General features: G+C 45.0%; 1 non-coding gene across 1 annotated transcript; it reads right to left on the reverse strand.

Annotated features, from left to right (window-relative positions):
- Positions 1–1,824: 1,824 nt before the first annotated feature.
- On the reverse strand, positions 1,825–1,907 carry TRNAL-CAG. The gene has a single exon. It is a non-coding gene; the product is annotated as a tRNA-Leu (tRNA).
- Between the last annotated feature and the right edge of the window lie 4,660 nt (positions 1,908–6,567).

A 6,567-nucleotide genomic window follows, 5' to 3' on the forward strand; every position in this document is an offset into this window, starting at 1 on the left:
TAAAACACTCCCTCTGCAGTCATTCATTAATTCATCATTTTTAGCTGTGAGTTTATAATGATCAAGTGCTCTGTGTGTTCAGAGGTCATTACTGAATGTCTGCTGAGCATCTGCAGTACTGGATATTTAGCATTTACAGCGTACAGAGCTAAAAATCCTAGTCTTCCACTTTCATTCATGGGAAGAGTGTTCTTGTGACTGGTGTTTGTGACCTTGTTTTTCAGAAATACTTTGTATTCCAGAATGTCACTTAATGTGTACTTCACTCTAAATACGTAATGTGAAAATTTAATCCTTTTATTGATTCATGTGTGCTTTTGAGAGGTTTTTAAATTTTAACAGAACAAGAACATAATGCAATATCCAAAGTATTTGGGAGAGCAAGTTAAAATAAAAAAAAAAATAAAAAAGCTATTTTTGAGATGGAAGCTGTAGTTTTAGGAAACATCTGGAGCCAAGTAACAGCTCACCTCTGGCAAAAGGGGGACGGAGGGAGGTTCTGGCTTTTTCCGCTCATGCTCTGCTACGCACACTCCCCTGTTGCTACTTCAGCAAGTGCCGCAGCTTTCCAGGTGCTTGCCTGGCCCCAGGTGAGTCCCAATCCCTAAAGCAGCAGAAGACCAGCTCGGGGGAGTAACGCTTCTTGCCACGTCAGTGAGGCATATAGCTTGACATCCAGCATCAGAGCTAGCGCAGGGAAGATGCAGGGCTAGAGCAGGCATGGTCGTGGAGAGGACGCAGAAACCCCACGAGATTTTGGGGGTTGGACTCTGATCTGCACCCTGCTTTAGGCTGAGACAATTAGATCTCCCATTTTAATTTAAGAACCCATTTATTTTTAGACTAGAATAGAGCATTTCAGTTGGAAGGGACCTACTACGATCATCTACTCCAACTGCCTGAACGATTCAGGGCTGACCAAAAGTTAAAACCTGTGGGCAAGGGCATTGTCCAAATGCCTCTTGAAACACTGACAGGCTTGGGGCATGGACCACCTCTCTAGGAAGCCTCTTCCAGTGCTTGACCACCCTCTCAGTAAAGAAATGCTTCCTAATGTCGAGTCTAAGCCTCCCCTTGGTGCAGCTTTGAACCCTTCCCACATGTCCTGGCACCTCCCTCTCCGCGTCCCCTCCTCCGGAAGCTGCAGAGAGCCATGAGGTCCTTCCTCAGCCTCCTTCTCTCCAAACCACACAAGCCCCAAGCCCTCCGCCGCTCCCCACAGGACAGGCCTTCCAGTCCTGGCACCAGCTGTGTTGCCCTCCTCTGGATGCGTTCAAGGACATGAACGTCCTCCTTAAATTGTGGGGCCCAGACTGCACACAGTGCTCAAGGTGCGGCCGCACCAGCACTGAATGCAGCGGGATGATCCCCTCTTTTGGCAGGCTGGTTGTGCTGTGTGTGATGCCCCCCAGGATGGGGTTTGCCCCCTTGGCTGCCGGGGCGCACCGCTGGCTCACATCGAGCCCACTGACGACCTGCACCCCCAGACCCCTGTCTGCAGGGCTGCTCTCCAGCCATGCCTCTCCCAATTTATATTTGTGCCTGGTCTTACTCCGTCCTGGGTACAGGACCTGGCATTTGGACTTGCTGAGTTTCACCCCATTAATGACAGCCCAATGCTCCAGTCTATCTAGATCCCTCTGCAAGGCCTCTTGCCCCTCAAAATAGTCAACAGCACCTCCCAGTTCGGTATCATCAGCAGACCTGCTAATGGTGCATTCAGCTCCTGCATCCAGATCGTTGATAAACACATTGAACAGGACTGGCCCTAGAACTGAGCCCTGAGGAAGGGTTCCCAGCCCAATGTAACCCCAAAAAAGGAGCTGTCAGAAGTGGGATTCGAACCCACGCCTCCAGGGGAGACTGCGACCTGAACGCAGCGCCTTAGACCGCTCGGCCATCCTGACCCACAGAAAACAGCTGCTACTGCTCTATGATTTGGGTATGTGTAGTTATTTTTAGTGCTACCATATTGCACTATTTTTCCCTCACAGAGGATGGTAAAAAATATTCCAAACAAAAATGAATATCGTGTCAATTCTAATGTAGCTATAATAACTGATGCTAATTTGGTACGTGCAGCTGTTTCATTCTGCGCCTACCTGAGTGTTAGTGTGTTGAGAAAGAAGCAGGGGCTGTTGCACATAAATGACGTATGCCACGTAGCAGAAGTTTGAAGTTGTACAGAAATGAATAAAAATGTGGTATGTTGCACAAGGGCATTGCTTAAGGCTGATTTGTTTCCTGTAATGTCTAGGAAAATCCCCGTGAGACAGGTACAAGTCATTCATGGTGAGAGTTCTCTGTGACATTTGAAAGGGGACTGTGACACTGAAACAAATTGTATGTCCCCATGCTGCCATTTTTATAGAAGGAATTCACGTACTTGAAAGGTGCATCCAGGAGGCTCTAAATATACAAATTTGCTCAGGATTTGGGAGAAAAGTCAATACGGAAGGCAAGAGGTATACTTGTTTGGGATCATCACCTTTAAAATCTAATGGTTCTGTTTAGAATGTAAATTGAATAGAAAAATCAAATTTTGAAATGGGACAAGCAGAAGCTGACAATCAGAAATGGCAGGTATACCTCTGGCCCCAAAATATAATTATTCCCCAGAACCTTAAGGAACATATTTTCCAATGGCAAAAAAGGCTCCGGTCTCTACTAGATTGGTCAGGAATTGATACTGATTTTATTTGGTACTGGTATGGGAAGGAAAACAGTTGCTACTGTTTGGAGAAACCAGTTCTTCTGGCTTCCGGTTTGTCAATGCCTTGCAGTGGGGAGCCCCAGTGCTGGACCCAGTACTCTGCTGTGGTCTCACTGGTGCTGAGTAGAAGGAAATAATTACTCGTCTTGACCTGCTGGCCATGTCCTTCCTTGGAGATACACAAGAGTTGACTGGACAAGGCCTTGTCTTGTCCTGACTTCAGAGTTAGGTCTATCTTCAAGGTTGGCTCTGCTTTGCACAAGGTGTAAGCGCAGGTAAGTGTCAAAGGTCCCCTCAAGCCTAAATTGTTCTCTGACTCTACAGTTATGTGCCATAATTTTGAAAAAATTTGTGTAACAACACTCTTATGAATTGAGAGTATTAATGTCGTATCTTGGATATGTAGTTAATGTGTCCTAAACTTTTACATTTTTACACTTATACTCATTTTAGGGCAATAAGTCTCCTCTGAGTCCTAACTGTATGTAAAGACTAGTCTAGGTAACCAATATTTTTATAGCGTACTGGAAATTTTATGCTTCTTGTTATGATGGGAGACAGAAGGTATGCTGTAATGCATTTCAGCTTTCCAGTCTTGGAGAAAAAGCAGGCCTGGTTGACTTACTGGGAAGAATTCTTTTATGAGCAGAGGTGCAGTTTTCCCATGTTTAGAATTAATAGTACATTTAAAAGCTGAGGAAGCAGGGACTTGGTACCAAAGGTCACAAAACCTGTTTACCTGGAGTCAGTAGTTTTGCCCAAATCAGAGTCCTAGCCAATGTGGTGATGGTGTTATTTTGGTTTTGGTTTTTTTTTAAATGTAACTGGTGGAGGTGGAGTTGACAGAAACAGAATTACTCCAGTTTTGGTAAGTCGTCTTGCCCCCTGTAGCAAGATGGCCAGAGTCCACTGAGCAGAAATACAGATGGCAGAGATACGGCCATCAAAGGCTGCTCACAGAGTAGCAACTCCAGAATGAGTTGGTGTTGCAACCTACATCCTTTCTCCTATCAGCACAGAGCTGTTTGGGTCTTCAGCCAGCAGCTCCAAAACCTTATATTTGCTACTTCAAAATACAATGATGATGTAAAGCTGATTAAATAGATCTTGGATGGCTGGGAAAAGACTAAATAGGTCTTAATTTAAATCAAGTCTAAGTCATAAAGATAACATTACCTATTGGCTTCAAGTCTCATGGTTCACACAAGGAAGGCTCTTCTTGCAGAACTAAATATGTACCAAACAGTGACCTCAGTGAAGAATCAACCCAAGCCTACTCCTGTACAGCCCCAGTGTCTCCTTTACCAGTGAAAATTTTTTGGCCCAGAACTTCAGTAGTTAACTCTCAGGCGGTTGCCCAGAAATCTGTGGATCTGGCTAACTAGCTGGTCAAAACATAGTGGTACGTAGTTTGCAAAGGGTGGATTCAGCCCTGATTGCTGACCCACGACTCAATTTCATGTAGCAGTTGCCATACTGACTGAATTGTGCTCTAGTAAGTGAACTGGAAGCCTCAATAAAAATTACATACTTATGAAGATGTGTGTGCTCCCCAACTGCTTTGTCATGGACTGCCTGTCCATCACACAGCCAGACTCATTGGACTTGAAGCAGGAGGTTGTTCTGTTGCAGGATGTTGAGGGGCTCCAGCAAATGTGTTCCTCAGCCACTGAGAAGAATTCCCTATGATGGGAGGTGCATTGGTATTATCTATTGGAAGGGTTAGGTGTACTGGTTCCCGGGTTGTTGTTTATGAGTGGAATGTACCTCACTCAAAAGAGGGAAGCAGCAATATGTTATATTGAGGTAAAATAATTTGACAGAGTTCAATAAATTTGATGGAATTTAACAGCATTTAACAATGGTTTGAAAAGGTTCAGTAAGTTTGATGGCAAGGTTCACCTTACTAATCACTGCATGGAAGAAACATAGAAAGGAAAACTGAGTTAGAATCGAGTCAGAATGATTCATACAGAGACCGGAGATGCAAAGAGTAAGGAACACCCTCACGTTGAGTCAGGAGGTTCAGAGTGGACCCCATCGGTTTCTAAACTCCTTATGGAGCCTAGATGCAGCAGGATCCAATCTTAGTCTCAGATTTAGACAATGGTTTATGACCAATGGAATTATCTATACAATGTTTATAATAATATCAAGTAGCTACGTGAATTAGTAAAGTTTCATTAGTATTAATTCAGCATGCTGTCAGTCACTTAACGAGGATCTGTCGTGGGTAAGGGGTCTTTCTGCCTCAGGTAGGGAGGGATCTCTTAGTCTCAGGTGGGGAGTCTCAAGCCTTGAGAGGTGTCCCCGCTCAAGGGGAGAGTCGCCTGGCGTGCAGCCCGTCTGCAGTTCAGGGATGGCTCAGGTTAGGCCCATCCTGATGGTAATATTTATGGAGTGAGGTAGTTGGCTGCTAGTCAACAGTATAGACAAGATAGATGTCTTCATTTTAGCTCTGGTATCTTCTTCTGTACTTTGGTTATCTGGCATTTTTTGGTTTTGAAACCACCTTTTGAAATATTTTTTTCCAAGGCATCTTCACTCCCTTGTACGTGAGCCAGGAGCTTTCCAGCTCGCAGGTTCACCACAGGGCATGAGGCCTGGGGCTCCTCAGTCCACCTAAACCAAAGTACGCCTGGGGGTCAAGCATACCCATCACACAAGTACCTGGGCTGGTGACAGCAGGTGAAGAACAGGAAACTCAGTCCTGTTGGGTAGCTGTACTGATATTCCCTCATATGTCTTCGTGCTGGTGGCCAACTAAAATTTCAGTCATAGACTCCTATTCTGAGCATATTTGGAGACTGTCTCCTGGGCTGCATCAAAAGCAGCATGGCCAGCAGGTCAAGGGGGATGATTCTGCCCCTCTACTCTGCTCTGGTGAGTCCTCACCTGGAGCCCTGCGTCCAGCTCTGGAGCCTTCAGCACAAGAAGGACATGGACCTGTTGGAGAGGGGCCAGAGGAGGGCTACTAAAACGATCCGAGGCCTGGAGCACCTCTCCTATGAGGACAGGCTGAGGGAGTTGGGCTTGTTCAGCCTGGAGAAGAGAAGGCTGCGGGGAGACCTGATTGCGGCCTTTCAGTACTTAAAGGGGGCCTATAGGGAAGATGGGGAAAATCTTTTTAGTAGGGCCAGCTGTGACAGGACAAGGGGTAATGGTTTTAAACTAAACCAGGGCAGATTTAGACTAGACATCAGGATGAAATTCTTGGCAATGAGGGTGGTGAAACACTGGAATGCGTTGCCCGGAGAGGTGGTGGAGGCCCCATCCCTGGAAACATTCAAGGCCAGGTTGGACGGGGCTCTGAGCAACCTGATGGAGTTAGCGGTGTCCCTGCTCACTGCAGGGGGGTTGGGCTAGATGACCTTTAGGGGTCCCTTCCAACCCAAAACATTCTATGATTCTATGATTCTATTTTGCGTTATTAGTGTATGTAGCAAAAAGCAGTGCAAAGTCTGAGTTTAGTTTTCAGAATACCTGATGGCAGCTGACGTTGTTCTAGAGGATTCAGTTAGATAATGGAAAATATTGAAAAATAATTTTAATGTGGCTGTGCATAATAAAATCCTTAGTAATGACTTGTCCTCTGAAACCACATTTGAAGAATCAAGAATAATGCTAAACCCATATAAGCTAATGTGAAAATTCTGGCAACAATCACACTGATCGGTGGAGCTTCAAGTGCTGTTCATATTACAGTGAATTAATGGATTTAATCAGAGTAACAGGAAACATTTTTTTGGGAAAACATCTTTCTTCAAATGGAACTCAATAAAACTAGGATTTTTCTTTTATTTGTATTTTTTTCCCATGCAAGTTTACAGCTGTTGTACCTGCCTGTAATGTCA

This window comes from Egretta garzetta, unplaced genomic scaffold, assembly GCF_000687185.1.
Source record: "Egretta garzetta isolate BGI_Z169 unplaced genomic scaffold, ASM68718v1 scaffold154, whole genome shotgun sequence".
Classification (NCBI taxonomy): Eukaryota; Metazoa; Chordata; class Aves; order Pelecaniformes; family Ardeidae; genus Egretta; species Egretta garzetta.